The following is a 19543-nucleotide window of genomic DNA, read 5'->3' as shown; positions in this document are numbered from 1 at the left end:
CGAATACCTTTTTAAAAACAAAAATTCACAGAGAGGCAGAAAAAATTACTGTGTCAGCACGCATACTTTTTACTCTTTTTTAAAAAAGTGCCAATAAAGAGGCAAATAAATCTTCCAGAGGTTCCTAAATAAATAAAATAAAAAAGAGGTATATTCAGTAAAATATCTACTTTGTCTTGTAATATAAGATTAATTATCTTTTAAAGCTAAATGGAAAATCTTAATATTATCATATAACTTTATGCAGAATTATTTGTTTTTTAAAAATTCTGTTGTCATTCCTGCACAGCAATATACATAATTATATGTTTAAATATATATACATATAAATTTGTTGTTGTTGTTGTTTGAGACGGAGTCTCGCTCTGTCACCCAGGCTGGAGTGCAGTGGTGTGATCTCAACTCACTGCAAGCTCCGCCTCCCGGGTTCACGCCATTCTCCTGCCTCAGCCTCCCTAGTAGCTGGGACTACAGGCGCCCACCACCACGCCCGGCTAATTTTTTTGTATTTTTTGTAGAGATGGGGTTTCACCGTGTTAGCCAGGATGGTCTCGATCTCCTGACCTGGTGATCCGCCTGCCTCGGCCTCCCAAAGTGCTGGGATTACAGGCGTGAGCCATCGCGCCCGGCCATACGTATAAATATTAAAATGAATAAATAAAGTATGTGTGATGAAGAAGAGAAGATGCCTGTTTCAAAATTGGTCTTGAAGTTTTTACTCTGTTTTTCACCAAAGGTAGTAAAAAGCTATTTACCTTTTGTGTAATCTGCCAAGATAGCAGAGATGCCTTATGTCAACTGAATATTTTTCTTCAGAACCTGTTAATTTTTAGTGCTTTTGAAACAATCAACAAATGTTTTTCACATCTAAAAGAGCTATATTACATTGTTATGATGATGATGATGTTACCTTCTCCTATGTTTATTTTAAAATATTGCATTGTTGGCTGGGTGTGGTGGCTTACCCCTGAAATTCCAGCACTTTGGGAGGCTGAGGCAAGCAGGTCACTTGAGGTCAGGAGTTTGAGACCAACCTGGCCAACATGGTGAAACACCATCTCTATTAAAACGTTTTTTTTTTTTTAATTTGCTTTCTTATTCTTGTTAATCAGCTAGCCAAACTAAGCATTTCTTTTACTTTTTCTTTTTTTTTTTTTTTTTTTTCTGAGACAGAGTCTTGCTCTGTCACCGTGGCTGGAGTGCAGTGGCGAGATCTTGGCTCAGTGCAACCTCTGCCTCCTGTGTTCAAGTGATCTCTTTCCTCAGCCTTCCAAGCAGCTGGTATTACAGGCGCGCATCACCACACCTGACTAATTTTTGTATTTTTAGTAGAGATGGGGTTTCACCATATTGGTGAACAGGCTGGTCTCGAACTCCTGACCTCAAGTGATCCACCCACCTTGGCCTCCCAAAGTGCTGGGATTATAGGAGTGAGCCACGATGCCCAGCCCCTTCTCTTTTTTTGAGACAGGGTCTCACTCTGTCACACAGACTGGAGTGCAGTGGTGCCAGCCTAGCTCACTGTAGCCTCAAACTCTTGGTCTCAAGCTGTCCTCCTGCCTTGGCCTTCCAAAGTATTGGGATTACAGGTGAGAGCCACCACACCTGGCCAACTATTTTCTGTTTAAAATACTCTTCCCAATCAATAGCAATTGTAACACACCGTTTAGTAGGTGGATTAGAAGGACCTTGAGATTTGTCAATAGCTTCAAAGATCATGATATATTTTACCCCAGAATCATTGTGAAATACTTATGCATTACACCCCAATAGAGAATTCTATTCTGCTTCATTCTGGTATTGTTGGTTACTGTAATAAATTAACCGGAGTCATTTAATTTTGTCATCGGCAGGTGATCTCTGCTATCCCTTTCCTTTTTCTAAAGACCCTTGCTGCAAGCTATAGGTCAGAAATGGAGTCTTCTGAAAGAAACATTAAAAGAACAAGTAAAAGATTCCACAAGGTACTCTCAGCCATTGACAGTACAAATAGACTTACGGGAACAGACTTCTCAGTATGATTGATATTGCCGCAACAACTGATGCCTGTTGGCTTGTACCAAGAGACTGAGTTGGGATTTCTAGGATTCTTTTAGTTCAGAAGCAGATAATTTTGTAAGTAGATTACTTGCCTGAGATTACACAGAACAAAATTTAATTTCATAGTACCAATGAACTAATTAAAAATTATAATTTTTTTGGAATATCTTTGGTATGTTTTAATGTTGATTCTGTTTTAATTTTCTTCTTGGGCTGGACATGGTGGCTCATACCTCTAATCCCAACACTTTGGGAGGCCAAGGCGGGCAGATCATGAGGTCAGGAGATCGAGACCATCCTGGCTAACACAGTGAAACCCCATCTCTACTAAAAATACAAAAAATTAGCCGGGTGTGGTGGCACACACCTGTAGTCCCAGCTACTCGGGAGGCCGAGGCAGGAGAATCGTTTGAACCCAGAAGGCGGAGGTTGCAGTGAGCTGAGATTGTGCCACTGCACTCCAGCCTGGCCCACAGTGAGAGACTCCGTCTCAAAAGAAAAAAAAAAAAAAAAATTCTTCTTGATCTACCTTTAATTCTCAATTTAGCAGGATATACCTGTGCAAAGTGGAATCAGACACTCTTTGAACCTTATTTTATTTCAATTGACCTGTAAGAATTCAGGAAGTATATCCTAGGAGAAACATTAATATAAGTTATGAAGTAGTGAATTTGTCAGGGGAACTCTGACAAATATAAGTTAATATAAATATAAATATAAGTTAATACAAATATAAATATAAGTTAATATAAGTTATGAAGTAGTGAATTTGTCAGGGGAACTCGTGCCACCACATCCAGCCAATGTAACTATTTTCATAGAGTAAGTAAGAATCAGTGCTTCCAGCCCAGTGCAGTAGCTCAAGCCTATAATCCCAGCACTTTGGGAGGCTGAGGTGGGTAGATCACCTGAGGTCAGCAGTTCGAGACCAGCCTGACCAACATGGTGAAACCCCGTCTCTATTAAAAATACAAAAATTAGCCAAGTGTGGTGGTGGGCACCTGTAATTCCAGCTACTCGGGAGGCTGAGGCACGAGAATGACTTGAACCCGGGAGGCTGAGGTTGCAGTGAGCTGACATCGTGCCGCTGCACTCCAGCATGGATGATAGAGCGAGACTCCGTCTCAAAAAAAAAAAAAAAAAAATCAGTGCTTCCTTTAATAGGAAATAAATGGACAGACTGCTAGTACAACCAAGGCTATAGTGGGAGTGCCATTAATATTTGAGAACAAGTTTTACCTAATCAGGTATGACAAGTTCACTTTAAGGAATAAAGACTGCAATTAATATCCACAATTAACACATGCAGTATCTTCCCAGGAAACTGGTGTGGTTCCTGTTCCTTAGTTTACAGGTTCTCTCAGCCTTATAGGTTGTAGCCTGCAGGCTACAAACACTGGCGAATTTTAGGAATCTTGAGGAAGAGACAATTATATAGCTAAAAACAGTAGTGGAGAAGAACTTCTTGATGTTGGCTTCATGGCCTCAGAATAGGTCATTGAATTTTTAAAAAATCAATTAAGAAACCACTTTGGAATGATAAGGCTGTTGAAAATGCACTCCTAAATACTTTGCATAATCTCCAGACAGAAGTTAATCATCAGGATGCAATAGTTGCTCAGCATCTTATGGCACTAGATTTGCTAACCAAAAGGAGGCTTATGTTAATTTATACCTCTTGTGCATCTGTATATAGGAATCAGACTAAGTAGGTTAGGAAGTATGTAATAAAAAGGGAACAGATTCAGAGAATACATGGGATGGCTCCCATGGAATCCGTACAATAACATCTCCTCACGTGTGGCACAGCACTCTGATTAATGGGTTCAAAAATACAGTTAGATAGGAGAGTTAAGTACTAGTATTCCACACTACAACAGGGAAATTATAGTTAGCAATAATTTGTTGTGTATTTCCAAATAGCTATATGGGATTTGCAATGTTCCCAACACACAGAAAGATAAATGTTTGATAGATATCCCAATTACCCTGATTTGATCATTACCCATTGTACACAGGTATCAAAATACCACATGTACCCCAAAATATGTATATTATATGTTCATTAAAAAATAAACTTAAAAAAATTTTAAAGTCTATGGTTTTACAAAAATTTTTGGTCATCATAATCATGTCTGTGTGCTATAAATTATGCCTATATCTAATTTCCATCAAAAGAACTATAGAGGCCGGGCATGGTTGCTCATGCCTGTAATGCCCGTACTTTGGGAGGCAGAGGTGGGCGGATCACTTGAAGCCAGGAGTTTGAGACCAGTCTGGCCAACATGGTGAAACCCCATCTCTACTAAAAGTACAAAAATTAGCTGGGCATCGTGGTGGGTGCCTGTAATCCCATCTACTCTGGAGGTTGAGGCACAAGAATCACTGGAACCCAGGAGGCAGAGGTTGCAGTGAGCCACTATCTCACCACTGCCCTCCAGCCTGGGCAACAGAACAAGACTCTGTCTCAAAAAAGAAAAAAAAAAAAAAAAAAAGTACTGTGGAAAATGGCCAACTAAGCAAGAAGTTCAAATAATGATCTTGGCACAAAAGCATGAGATCAGCCTTTTTACTATGTGATCAAGAATGGTCTTCAGAGATTATTTATGGTCACAGGGGAGACTGTTTAGGAAAAATTATGCATAGTTTAGAAATAAGGCAAAAAGATGACTACAAGATCTTCTTTCTGCAATTTTTTATTGTGTTAAGATACACATAACATAAAATTTACCACCTTAGCCATTTTAAAGTGTACAGTACAGTGGTATTAGATACATTCATAATGTTGCATAACCATTACAATCATCCCATCATCCCTCTCCATAACTCTACATCTTGTAAAACTGACACTGTAACTCCGATTAAACAATAATTCCCATTTCCTCCTCCTCCCCGACCGCTGCTGCTCCCAACCCCCACTTCCTGGCCCCTGGCAACCAGCATTCTAGAACTGTGAATGTCGATCTCTAGGAATGTGGCTACTCTATGTACTTAGTATAAGTGGAATCATGCAGTATTTATCCTTTTATGACTGGCTATTTCATGCAGCATAAAGTCCTCAAGGTTCATCCCTTTTTCAGCATACGTCAGAATTTCATTTTTTTTTTTTTTTAAGGCTGAATACTGTTTCATTGTATTTATATACCACATTTTGTGTATTCATTCATTTATCGATGGACACAGGCTGCTTCCTCCTTTTTGCTATTGTGAATAACGCTGCTATGAACATGGGGGTACACTCTATTCCTTCAAGTCCCTGTTTTCAATTCTTTTGGGTATCTACCCCAAAGTGGAAGTGCTGGATAAGATGGTGCTATGGTTTGGACAGGGTTTAATAGTCCCCCCGAAAATGTATGTTGAAATTGGATCCCTAATGTGATGGTGTTGGGCCTAGTGGGATGTTTGGGTTATGAGGGTGGATTCCTCATGAACAGACGAATGTCCTCCCACAGAGGGGGAGTTCTTACTCTCTCACTAAGCTGTGAAGCAGGAGGGTTGTGAAGGTTTTTCTCCACAGAGCACAGGGCTGGAAGGGAATTCTAGCAAGCTCACCGGGTAAGGCTTGAGATAATAGCTACCTTGTCTGAATAGCAAGAAAAATGCCCAGGGGCAAGTTTCATAACATGGGCTAATATTGCAGTGATTGATCCAAAGCTGTGTAGCTGGTTTCATCCATAGGCAGAATACAGGGTTTCTTTCCTTCTTTACTGCACTGACACAGAGTATACCAATTCCTGGGGTGGGGGTGGGGGCTCTACAGCCAGGAGAGAGGGGACAGGTGTTAGGAACTGCGTGTTTGTGTCCCCTCCAAAAATTCATATATTGAAACTTTAACTCCCAGTGGGATAGTATTAGGAGGTGGGGCCTTTGGGAAATAATCAGTTTCTGAAGGTGGAGCTCCCATGATGGGATTAGTGCCCTTATAAGAACTGACTGGGTGGGGCCCAGTGGCACACGCCTGTAATTCCAGCACTTTGGGAGGCTGAGGCGGGCAGATCACCTGAGGTCAGGAGTTCAAGACCAGCCTGACCAACATGGTGAAACCCCAACTCTACTAAAAATATAAAAATTAGCTGGGCATGGTGGCGGGTACCTGTAATCCCAGCTACACAGGAGGCTGAGGCAGGAGAATTGCTTGAACCTGGGAGGTGGAGGTTGCAGCGAGCCAAGATCACGCCATTGCACACCAGCCTGGGCAACAGAGCAAGACTCTGTCTCCAAAAAAAAGAAAAAGGAAAAAAAAAAAACTGACTGACTCTGTGTGAGTTTGTATGTGTGTGTGTCTGCCTCTCCTGACAATGTGAAGATACAACAAGGAGACAGCTATCTGCAAACTAGGAAGAGTGCCTTCACTAGATACCAGATATACTGATATACTGGCACCCTCATCTTTGACTTCCCAGCTTCCAGAACTGTCAGATATAAATGTTTGTTATTTAAACTACCCAGACTACGGTATTTTTGTTATAGCAGCCCAAACTGACTAAGAAAACAGGAAATATCACTTATAACAATTTTCTTTTGAGACAAGGTCTCACTCTGTTGCCTTGACTGGAGTGCAGGGACACGATCATGGCTCACTGCAGCCTCAGCCCCCTGGGTTGAAGTGATCCTCCTGCCTCAGCCTCCTGTAGCTGGGACTATAGGCATGCACTACCATGCCCAGCTAATTTTTATAATTTTTGTAGAGATGAGGTTTTGCCATGTTGCCCACGTTGGTCTTGAACTCCTGGCCTCAAGTGATCCACTCGCCTCTGCCTCCCAAAGTGCTGGGATTACAGGCGTGAAGCACCGTGCCTAGCCATTTATAATAATTTTGACCACAACATAGACCAGGCTTCCTTAAAAAAATGTTCAGTGTAAATAACCCAAATGATCCTCAACTAATGAATGGATAAACAAAATATGGTCTATCTATGTAATGGAATATTGTTCAGCATCAAAAAGAAATGAAGGACTGATTCCTGCTACAACATGAACGAACCTTGAAAATGTTATGCTATGTGAAAAAAGCCAGTCAGAAAAGTCCACATGGTATATATGGCCCTACTGATATAAAATGTCCAGAGTAGGCAAATCCACAGAGACAGGAAGTAGATTAGTGGTTGCCAGGGGCTGGAGAAAGGGAGGAAGGGGAAGCAGCTGCAAATAGGTATAGGGTTTCTTTTGGGGGTAATGAAAATGCTGTAGAATTAGACAGTGCTGTCATGATTGCACAAACTTTTACTAAAACCCACTGAATTGTATACCTTTTTTTTTTTTTTGAGATGGAATTTTGCTCTTATGGGCCAGGCTGGAGTGCAATGGTGCAACCTCGGCTCACTGCAACCTCCACCTCCTGGGTTCAAGCAATTTCTCCTGCCTCAGCCTCCCTAGCAGCTGGGATTACAGATGCACACCACCACGCCCAGCTAAATTTTTGTATTTAGTAGAGATGGGGTTTCACCACATTGGTCAGACTGGTCTTGAACTCCTGACCTCAAGTGATCCACCTGCCTCGGCCTTGCAAAGTGCTGGGATTACAGGCGTGAGCCACTGTGCCTGGCCTATTGTATATTTTAAATGGTGACTTTTATGGCGTAGAAATTATATCTCAATTTTTTAAAATAAAAAAAGTGATACTGCAAAAAAAACCAAAAAAACAAACAAACAAAAAACCCACAAAAAAACAGAACCATTCATTGTCACCATAAGCTTCTGGCTGCAGTTTTCTAAATGGCTACCTTGGCTTTCAACACATTTCATGTAACATAGTAATGGCAACACATTTAAGAAGCTGACAGCAAATGTGGGTTTTACAGGATTCTTCCCATAGAAACTTATTGCAGAGTTTATTTCAGATTCAAACTAGAAGGTCTATCCCGATGACTTCAGAAGCTGTGACAGTATGTGCATTCTCTCCTAGCAATTGTGAAATTTCTTCCTAGTAGAGGCTAATTGTCTATTTAGACAGTAAGTTTTTGAAAAAGAAGGACCATATTTTCTTGTCTCCTGTGTCCCCCATATCTATGTTCCATATGTAGAACATGTAGAAAAACTTCTTCCCATTTTTCCCTAATTATGGGAGAAAAACAATGCAGCCACTACAACATGTAATACTGAGTTGTATCCATTTAATTATTTTTAAATAGATGGAAGCAAATGGTGTTTCCATCTCCCTACAAAGGGGCCAGGCACGGGAATTAATATCAAACACGGTTAAGGAAATGCACAGTGTAGTTACTAGGAAACTTTTGCTTTCCTAGTCCTTGACTGGGCTGAAGTGAGGGGCACTTTAACTTTCTCATCTTCGTCTTTCTACTTTTTGCTGCCTTTCTCTGTGTGTGGCTGTGTGTCCTTACTGCAGGACTCCTTTATGTGCAAGAGAAAGAAGTTCAACTCAGACTTCCGGAAACTTCAGTTAGAAAGGAAACAAGGAGATGGTGAGTCCAATGTACCTCGGCCCCAGAACATTTCCATGATTCAGAAAACAAAGTGTTGGCCCCTGACCTCGTAGGAGGTGTCCTAGTTGTAACGTCTGGGTCTGCCCTCACTGGTGGGCATCTGACCATACTAGTGATTACATACTCTGAATATCATGCCCACTAGGGCTGACCTTGGGCCCTCTCTTCTGCTGCCAAATAGGCCCCCTAGGGCCTGGTTTCTGACATGAAGTTCCATTTCCAGTCCCACTTCTCTTCCTGGCAGTGTGGGCCTGCTGTCACCTTGCTCCAAGCTGACTTCTGAGTGGCCCCAGGCCTCAGAGCCGTATGCAGACGCTGCCTGGGCCTGGCAGCATGGCAGGCACTCTGTGTTCTGCACCACCTCCACATACTTGATAGGCGGTGCTGGCTCCAGATCCCAGATCCCAGGCCTTCCTGGCCTGCCCTGTTTCACTGCAATTAACTAGGCTACGCCTGACAGAGTGTCCAGATATGGCCTGGGAGGGGCAGGGAGGATCAAAGCACGCCCTCCGCCCCCTTCAAAGGGCCCCCACCCCTGCATCCCAACAGAGGCAGCTGACCAGCCCCTTCCTGTGCCTTTCATCCTCACCGGTGCTACACCCAGCCTGTATTCCCTGGCAGCCATGTGACCCCTTCCTCCTGACTCCCATGCCCATGGGGCTCGGATCCCAACCAGCAGCCAGGCAAAAAGCTCAGAGACAGAGAGCTACACTGAGGCTGAGATTGTTTCTTAAAGCTACCTGTTCCCCTCCTATTTCACCCTCCTTGGATTTAAAACAGAGTCTGAAGAGAGAAACATGTAAGGCAGAGAGTCTCTTTGGGGGCCAGTTTTCACTTCTGCGGTCTTTCCATCACACCACACAGAGAACCATTGGTTCCATCCTGGTATAAGAACAGGCCTGAAATCAGAGAGTAATAGAAGTAAAAATAATAGCTAACATTTTTTGAGTGCATAGCTTGAGCCAGACATTTTGCTAAGCACTGTGTAACCATTTTCTTATTGTTTTCCCCAGGAGACAGATCACCATAGAATTTCAGATATGTTAGGTGCCTGAGATGGAGGCTGCTAGCTATCTAAGCCCACATTCATTTGCCCCTTCCACCTTGGCAAGAGTACCCTGATTTAATTTGGGATGGCCATGTACCCAGATAAGGGTCTGTTATTTCCCAGACTCCTTTGCAGCTATGAGACTAAGTTGTAGCCAATGAGATTTAAGTGGAAGTGTTCAATGCCAGGTCTGACCTGCAAACCCTGGCTGAGCAATGGATGAAAAAATGTATGCAGACACAGGTTTTTTGCCTGGCTGCACAGCTAGGGGACTGGGCTGCTCACAGATACCAAGGAAGGTGAAGGTGCTGTAAAGAGTCAGCAGCCGTAGCCTTGACAAGCCAGTGCTGCAGGCATTTATTCAGTACAGATTTAATGACAAAGGCCTTGAGTCAACACACTTGTGGGTAATTAACATGGTCACCCTCCCAGAGAGAGCAGTCCTGCATGGATGATTAAAGGCCAGGTTCCAAGGCCTATGTAAACTAACTTACCTAGATCAATTCTCTTACACTTCTTCGTTATCTACTTTGAGACAATTCAGCTGCCTTCAGCCAAACTTTTTCCCAAAGCTTTTGCAAAGCCTCCTGGCCTTCTAAGAAGGTTTGCATCTTTCTATAATTTTTCCCACCACCCTGAATGAACTCCTACAGTTCAAGACTTAGGCCTTTTAAAGAGAGTGACATTGTTTTATCCCTTCCCCCTTCCTCCTTCCTGCTGCTTGGAATTCCCAGGTGTTGGCTGTAGTTCACACAACCATAGTGGGCCTAGAATGGAAGCCATGTCTGGCAGAAGAGAAAGAAGGAGCCCAGATCTCCAAGGAGCCTTCATATTATAGCAGCTGAGAACAGATTACCCATGGACTTCCTTTAGGTGAAATAATAAAAACTTGTATGTTTAGGCTACTGTAGTCAGTTTTTATTTCTTCAAGCTGAACAAAATTCCTAACCGACTGGGGTTTTAGAAATCAGGGATTCAACAAGTGATGCTGGGAAAACTGGATATTTTCATGCAAAAGAATGGTGTTAGACTCTTATCTAACACCACGTACAAAAATTAATTCAAAATGGATCAAACATAAAGAGAAGAGCTAGCTAAAACTATGAAACTCTTAGAAGAGACTGGGCATGGTGGCTCATGCCTACAATCCCAGCACTCTGGGAGGCCGATACTGGAAGGTTGTTTGAGCTCGTGAGTTGGAGACCAACCTGGGCAACATAAGGAGACCCTATCTCTATAAAAAATTTAAAAATTGGCTGAGCGTGGTGGCTCACGCCTGTAATCCCAGCACTTTGGGGGCCGAGGTGGGTGGATCACCTGAGGTCAGAAGTTCAGCCTGGCCAACATGGTGAAACCCTATCTCTACTAAAAATACAAAAATTAGCCAGGTGTGGTGGCATACACCTGTAATCCCAGCTACTTGGGAGGCTGAGGCAGGAGAATCACTTGAACTCAGGAGGCAAAGGTTGCAGTGAGCCGAGATCGTGCCTTTGCACTCCAGCTTGAGTGACAGAGTGAGACTCCATCTCAAAAAAATAAATAAATAAAATAAAATAAATAAAAAAATAAAAATTAGCTGGGCATGGTGCACACGCCTGTGGTCCCACCTACTCAGAAGGCTGAGGTGGGAGGACTGCTTGGGCCCAGGCAGCCAAGGCTGCAGTGAGCTAAGATCATGCCACTGTATTCTAGCTGGGGCAACAGAGCAAGACCCTGTTTCTAAAAATAAATGAACAAAAAACCTCTTAGAAGAAAACACACAGGAAAAGCTTTATGACATTGGATTTGGCAATGATTTCTTGAATAATATGACACCAGAAGTACAGGCAACAAATTAAAAAATAGGCCAGGCACAGTGGCTCACGCCTGTAATCTCAACACTTTGGGAGGCCAAGGTGGGTGGATCTCTTGAACCTGGGAGTTTGAGACCAGCCTGGGCAACCTGGTGAAACCCTGTCTCTACCAAAAATACAAAATTTAGCTGGGCACAGTGGCTTGCACCTGTAGTTCCAGCTACCTGGGAGGCTAAGGCAGGAGAATTACTTGAGCACAGGAGGCGGAGGTTGCAGTGAGCCAAGATCTCACCATTGCACTCTAGCCTGGGCAATGGGAGTGAAACCCTGTCTAAAAGAGAGAAAGAAAGAAAGAAAGAAAGAAAGAAAGAAAGAAAGAGAGAGAGAGAGAGAGAGAGAGAGAGGAAGGAAGGAAGGAAGGAAGGAAGGAAGGAAGGAAGGAAGGAAGGAAGGAAGGAAGGAAAGAAAGAGAGAAAGAAAAAATAGACAACTTGGACTTTATCAAAATTAAAACTTTTTGTGGATTGTAAGTTTGAAACTATCAGCAGTAAAAAAGGCAACCCACAGAATGTAAGAAAATACTTGCAAATCACATATCTGATAAAGGATTAATACCCACAATATATACAGAACTCCTAAAATTCAACAAAAAATGAAATAACCCACTCAAAAAAAGGCAAAGTACTTGAATAGACATTTCTCCAAAGGAGACATGCAGATGGCTGATAAACACATGAAAAGATGCTGAACATCTCTAGTCATCTGGGGAATGCGGATCAAAATTACAATGATGCTACAAACAGTGAGTACCAAGAAAGATAAAAGAAATTACAATGAGATATCGCATCACATCCATTAGGATGTTACTACCAAAAAACAATAAACCATTAATAACAAGTGTTAGCCACAATGTGGAATAATTAGAACCTTTGTGTACTGTTGGTGGGGCTATAAAAGCTGCAGCCACTGCGGAAAACAGCATGGTAGTTCCTAAAAAAATTAGACATGTAATTACCATTTGATCCAGCGATTTCACTTCTGAGTCCAGGAGTTCGAGACCAGCTTGGGTAACATGGCAAAACCCCATCTCTACAAAAAATTAGCTGGGCATGGTGGCACATACCTGTAGTCCCAGCTACTTGGGAGGCTGAGGTAGGAGTATTACCTGAGCCCAGGAGGTCGAGGCTGCAGTGAGCCATGATCACACCACTGCACTCCAGCCTGGGTGACACAGCAAGACCCTGTCTGGAAAAAAAAAGAAAAAAGATTGAAATTCTGACACATGCTACAAGATAGTTGAACTTTGAAAACATTATGCTAACTGAACTAAGCCAGACACAAAAGAACAAATATTGCATTTTTCCACTTATATGAGGTACCTAGAGTAGTCACAGTCATAGAGACACAGAGGAGAGTAGTGTGGTGGTTATGAGGGGGGTTGGTAAGAAGGAACAATAGGGATTTATTTATTTATTGAGACTGCATCTCACTCCATTGCCCAGGCTGGAGTGCAGTGGTGCAGTCTTGGCTCACTGCAATCTCTGCCTCCCAGGTTCAAGCGATTCTCATGCCTCAGCCTCCTGAGTAGCTGGGATTACAGGCGTGCCACCACGCCCAGCTAATTTTTGTATTTTTAGTAAAGATGGGATTTTACCATGTTGGCCAGGCTGGTATTGAACTCCTGACCTCAAATGATCCACCTGCCTCAGCCTCTCAAAATGCTGGGATTACAGGCATGAGCCACTGCACCTGGCCTGTTTTTGTTTTTTGAGACAGGGTCTTGCTCTGTTGCCCAGGCTAGAGTGCAGTGGTGCTCACTGCAACCTCTGCCTCCTAGAGGTAAGTGATTCTCGTGCCTCAGCCTCCTGAGTAGCTGGGACTATGGGCGCACGTCACCACGCTTGGCTAATTTTTGTATTTTTAGTAGCAATAGGGTTTTGCCATGTTGGCCAGGCTGGTCTCAAACTCTTGAGCTCAAGTGATCCACCCACCTCAGCCTCTCGAAGTGCTGGGATCTCAGGCATGCGCTACCACCATGCCTGGCTAATTTCTGTGTTTTTTGTAGAGATGGGGTTTTGCCATGTCTCCCAGGCGTTTTGATGAGTTTAGAATTTCAGTTTGGGATGATGACAAATTTCTGGAGATGTATAGTAGTGATGATTACACAACAATGTAAAGGTACTTAATGTCACTGAACTGTACATTTAAAAATGATCAAAATGGCAAATTTTATATTAGCCAGGATTCTCCGGAGAAACAGAACCAATAGGAGCTATGAGAGACTTGTAAAAATTAGCTCCCACCTCCCTTTCCTATACTTTTCTAGGATCTTGTCAAGAAAAAATATATATAAAATTTATTACAAGAAATTGGCAGCTGGGCGCAGTGGCTCATGCTTGTAATCCCAGCACTTTGGGAAGCCGAGGCGGGCAGATCACCTGAGGTCAGGAGTTGGAAACCAACCTGACCAACATGGAGAAACCCCGTCTACACTAAAAATACAATATTAGCACATGCCTGTAATTGCAGCTACTCCAGAGGCCAAGGCAGGAGAATTGCTTGAACCCGGGAGGCAGAGGTTGCGGTGAGCTGAGATCGTGCCATTGCACTCCAGCCTGGGCAATAGAACAAAATTCCAAAAAAAAAAAAAAAAAAAAGAAAGAAAAGAAAGAAAGAGGGAGAGAGAAGGAAGGAAGGAAGGAAATTAAGAAAAAAGAAAGAGGGCCGGGCGCGCTGGCTCAAGCCTGTAATCCCAGCACTTTGGGAGGCCGAGACGGGCGGATCACGAGGTCAGGAGATCGAGACCATCCTGGCTAACAGGGTGAAACCCCGTCTCTACTAAGAAATACAAAAAACTAGCCGGGCGCGGTGGCCGGCGCCTGTAGTCCCAGCTACTTGGGAGGCTGAGGCAGGAGAATGGCGTAAACCCGGGAGGCGGAGCTTGCAGTGAGCTGAGATCCGGCCACTGCACTCCAGCCTGGGCGAAAAAAGAAAAAAAAAAAAAGAAAAAAAAAAGAAAAAAGAAAGAAAGAAAGAGAAAAAAAGAAAAAAGAAAGAAAGAGAAGAAAGAAAAGAAAAGAAATTAGCTCATGTGATTATGGAGGCTGAGAATTCCCAATCCATCTGTGCTCAGTAAGCTGGACACCCAGGAGTGCTGATGGCATAATTACAGTCTAAATATGATGCCAAAGGTGGAAGAAACTGATGCTTCAGCTTGAGGACTATCAGGCAGAGCAAATTTTCCCCTAAACAGTCTTTTTGTGTTCTATTTAGACTTCAAGGGATTGGATGAGATCACATTAGGCCAGGCAATCTGCTTTACTCAGTCTTCTGATTCAAATGTTAATCTTCTCCAGAAACACTCTCACAGACATATCCAGAATAGCGTTTTACCAAATATCTGGGCACCCTGTAGCCCAGGTAAGTTGATAGATAAAATTAACCCTCACATTTATATTATATGTATTTTGCCACACTAGAAAATATAAAAGACAAAAGAAACAAAGAAATCAGGGAGTCCGGCCGGGCGCGGTGGCTCAAGCCTGTAATCCCAGCACTTTGGGAGGCCGAGACGGGTGGATCACGAGGTCAGGAGATCGAGACCATCCTGGCTAACACGGTGAAACCCCGTCTCTACTAAAAAATACAAAAAACTAGCCGGGCGAGGTGGCGGGCGCCTGTAGTCCCAGCTACTCGGGAGGCTGAGGCAGGAGAATGGCATGAACCCGGGAGGCGGAGCTTGCAGTGAGCCGAGATCTGGCCACTGCACTCCAGCCTGGGTGACAGAGCAAGACTCCGTCTCAAAAAAAAAAAAAAAAAAAAAAAGAAATCAGGGAGTCCAACTTCCTTGTTGACTGATGAGCTGGGAAATTTGTCCTGAGTCACACAACTACCGGAGTAACCAGAAGAACCAAACCTGGGTGTCCGCGACTTGGTCCTAAGCCCTACCCCAAGGCCCTTTGTTTGGTGGAGCACATTGCATCACCTGCTGAGCCTTTGCATCTTAGAAACCTTTTAATTTTTTGATTACCTGCTTGGGGTTTCTACCTGGAAGCTGAAGAGTTCTCTCATCTGCAAGGGTGGGAACGAAGAGGCAGGGGGCAGGCGCTAAGGTCCAGTCTGCAGCCCTATCTATGGGGAGGTGAAATTCAGGACACCTGCTCAGGTAAGGAAGGTAGCTGCCCTTTCTTTCATGGAGATAAGAGATTATGTGGGCACTTTGCCCATGATGGATGGTCTTCCTGTCCTATTCCAGGGCTGATCCTGTGGTCAGAATGTCCCCCACCCTCATCCCCACCCCACACATTGAGCATGACCACCAGCTGCTGGGGTCTCCTGGGTATTTGGCCTCCCAAACCAGATTGTAAACACCCCGAGACCAGGAATCACATCTCCTTTGTCAATGTTATCTTCCCTTACTCCACCTCAACATCTGCCAAGTATCTCACTCAGGGCTCAGCACTCAGTAACCTGGACAGTTCAGGAAACTTTCGCAGATTGCTTCGTACTCCCAAGCTCACATACCTTGTCAGAACGTGTACCTTAGAAATCTGTCTGGTTGCTTTTCAGGTAACTGCAGAGATTCTGAAATGCTACATCTGGGGAGAGGTAGTAAAGGAGGACTTGTGTAAGGCCTGGGAGTGGACAGCAGGGTGTGTGCAGGGTCTGAGCAGCAGAGAATGAGGGCTGTCACAGGCCTCAGAAAATGGGCATGAAAGCCTGGTGAGGTGGTCCTGGAAGCTGTCACCTGGGGACAGAGCCACATGCCAAGGACAGTCTAAGGAGGGATCATGTCCATCTCCATACCGAGGGCTGCTTCCACCTCTCTGGGCCCTCAACCTTGCCCTGAGCTTTTCTGCGTCTCCAAGGCCAGAAGATAATGGTAAGATTACAAGAATGAGGGTTTATGGGGCATTGACCAATGGTCACCTGCCTCATCACCTTCAGCTTTGATCACAGCCAGGCACTCATTGTTTTCAACCCCATTCCTGCCCCAGAACTAAGCCTCTGAGCTAGAATCCATTTCCACCTCTAGACAGAGACCTGTTTGGAGACTTGAAAAAATTAACCAGCTCCATTGGCTGGGTGGTGGCTCATGCCTGTAATCCCAGCACTTTGGGAGGCCAAGGTGGGAGGAATGCTTGACCCCAGGAGTTTGAGATCAGCCTGGGCAACATGACAAAACCCTATCTCTAAAAAAAAAAAAAATTTAGCCAAGTGTGGTGGCACGCACCTGTAGTTCCAGCTACTTGGGAGACTGAGCTGGTGGGGGGTCTCTTGCGCCTGGGAGGTTGAGGCTGCAGTGAACCATAATTGCACCACTGCACTCTAGCCTGGGTGACAGAGTGAGACCCTTTTTAAAAAAAAAAAAAAAAAAAGGAGAAGAAGAAGAAAAGAAGAAAAAAAATATTAACCAGCTCCCATAGTCCCTTCTAAGATCTTGTCAAGAAAAATTGTGAAAGACTTTGAAATGGGCAGCGATTCCTGGGTGTCCTTTCAACAATGTCAGGCATTGTCTAGAGTAGAGGATCCTTCCTAGGTTGTCTGATGCTACAGGAATCTGTGCCCTTTATTGTCTTCAATGATGTGGCATCTCTGTAGAGATATAAGTTAACTTATGATAGGCTGATGCTGAAACACAAGATTCCTGTTCATAGAAATGCAAATGAAGAGGCCGGTTTTGCATCTATTAGTAAATTCCCTTTAACATCCCTGATTGCCTATATATGTGTCTGTTTCTTGGATTTTCCTGTGAACTGGTTGTAATATCTTACCGGTTCCCTCATTAATTAATGAATTGAATTGAAGTCACTGATGTGCTCATTCTATATTTGTTTTTATTTTTTGTTTTTAAAACATTAAAAACAATTTTTTTTTGAAACAGGGTCTCACTCTGTCGCCCAGGTTAGAATGCAGTGGCACGATCACAGCTCACCGCAGCCTCGACTTCTCAGGCTCAATCAATCCTCCCACCTCAGCCTCCCAAGTAGCTGGGACTACAGGTGCACGCCACCATGCCTGAATGATTTTTGTATTTTTTCTAGAGACAGAGTTTTGTCAGGTTTCCTAGGCTGGTCTTGAACTCCTGGGCTGAAGCAATCCTCCTGCCCCTGCCTCCCGAAGTGCTGGGATTACAGGTGTGAGCCACTGTGCCCGGCCTTATTTTTATATTTGCATAAGAATTATAATTTTACCTTTTAAAAATTATCCTTTAACAGTTTTAAACACGGGTTTTGTGCTTAAGTTGAAGGAATAGAGAGGGAAAGGGAAGGAGGAGAAGAGTGGAACTTGGCAGGTGGAAGGAGAAGTGGGAAAGAAGAAAATAAAGGAAAAACCAAAAGAAGGATTGAGAGGTAGAGGTAGGTTGGGGGAAGAGGGGAGGGGAGGGAAAGAGCAAAATAACAAGGGTGGGAGACAGAGAAAATAATCTTATACATAGGGTGGACGCAGTGGTGCAAGACTGTAATCCCAGCACTTTGGTAGGCTGAGGTGGGTGGATCATTGAGGCCAGGAGTTTGAGACCAGCCGGGCCAACATGGTGAAACCCTCTCTTCAACTAAAAATACAATTAGCCAGGCATGCTGTCCTGAGCCTGTAGTCCCAGCTACTCTGAAGGCTGAGGCATGAGAATCGCCTGAACCCAGGAGGCAGAGGCTGCAGTGAGCCGAGATCACATCACTGCACTCCAGCCTGGGCAACAGAGCAAGGCTCTGTTTAAAAAAAAAAAAGAAAAAGAAAGAATCCTCTATACAAATACACTCTCTCTCTGCTTGAGGGAAAGTCTTTATTTTGAGTCGGCTCTGAGAGGCCCTCTCCATCCTTCAGTCTGAAAGGGAAATTATTTTCTGCCTCTGTCATTTCCCAGGTCACCAGTTATATTAAGCCAAGGTCCCTTGGTGGCTGCTGTCTGTAATTTTTCCATTCTCCATCCTTTTGAGTCAGATTGCAAAATAAGGACATTTTGAAACAGATTCTTCGTGATCAAGGCTGTGGACACGTGATTGGGGACTCTTTCAGGCCCTGGGTAGCTGGGCGGGGTCCTTATTGAGGGCTCTGTTTAAATCAGCAACAGGAAGGCAAGCAGAACCACCAGGCTGCTGCCACAGGTGCTCTGACCCCAGCCTGCCCACTTGGGGAGGCCATGCAACATTCCCAGGCCTTCCCTAAGCAGGAGGACAGGGCTGCTCCTGCGGGGCCATTGCCGGGGTTAGAAGTAGGTTCTTTGCCCTGCAATGTCCCCACTGGCCTGGCATAGATCTGAAATTTACAGAGCCAGTTGTCATAGTTCTAACATGCCCCTTCATCAGGTGACTGCAACCTCTCTTTCCAAATTATCTCCTGCCATACCTGCCCCGCATCCAGCGCTCCAGCCAGGCAAGTGGACTCACCACCCTCTGAACGTGTCAAATATGTTGACGCCTCTATGAGCCTTTGCTCTGGCTGTTCTCTCTGCTTGGAATGCCTTTCCCCTTTCTTCCCTACCCGATAACATCACACTCATGCTTTCCTCTTATTTCCAGGCACAGTGAATTATTTTCTCCCTTGAGCCTTCATGTATACTTTATATACATCTGTATTTAGACGTAACACTCATCGCTCTGGTTTGTAATCACTTGCCTGTCCGCCGGTCTGTTCTTCAAGGGCAAGAGCCCAAGCTTATAATTCATGGCCTGTCCTGGTACTTGGCTTAGTGCCTGGCACAATCATTCAGTCATTTCACAAATTTATTGAGCAGTGACTACGTGCCAGGCTGTTTTCTAGGTGCTGGACCATGAACAAAACTGATAAAGCTCTCCATTCTTGTGGAGCTTACATTCCGGTTGGGGAGGCAGATGACATACAAATATGTCCAATATGTTATTATAAACAAAATACCCAATATGTTAGGGAGTGGCAGGTGCTAGAGAAAAATCAAGGGAGCTGAGCACCCAGAGAATGATGGCGAGTATTGTTTTAGACAGGATGGTCAGAGAAAGCCTCTCTGAAAAGATGGCATTTACTTTTTTCTTTTTTCGAGATGGGGTCTCACTATGTTGCCCAAGCTGGTCTTGAACTCCTGGGCTCTAGCAGTCCTCCCACCTTGGCCTCCCAAAGTGTTGGGATTACAGGCGTGAGTCAGGGTGCTCAGCCATGGTGGCATTTATTTTTTTTTTTTTTTTTTTTTTTTTTTTTTTTTGAGACGGAGTCTCGCGCTGTGTCACCCAGGCTGGAGTGCAGTG

At 44.0% G+C, this 19543-nt stretch overlaps 1 long non-coding RNA gene across 1 annotated transcript in view; it reads left to right on the top strand.

Annotated features, from left to right (window-relative positions):
* LOC103876925 overlaps positions 1 to 10816 on the top strand; it is a 34421-nt gene extending 23605 nt beyond the window's left edge. Inside the window, exons 2-3 of the long non-coding RNA XR_636389.4 lie at positions 8387 to 8462; positions 10266 to 10816. This is a non-coding gene — a long non-coding RNA (uncharacterized LOC103876925). The remainder of the gene's footprint in view (positions 1 to 8386; positions 8463 to 10265) is intronic.
* The last annotated feature ends 8727 nt before the right edge of the window (positions 10817 to 19543 follow it).

The sequence above is a fragment of the Papio anubis genome, chromosome 14, assembly GCF_008728515.1.
Source record: "Papio anubis isolate 15944 chromosome 14, Panubis1.0, whole genome shotgun sequence".
NCBI lineage: Eukaryota > Metazoa > Chordata > Mammalia > Primates > Cercopithecidae > Papio > Papio anubis.
The sequence above is the reverse complement of the archived record's forward strand: the minus strand, read 5'-3'. Positions and strand labels throughout refer to the sequence as shown.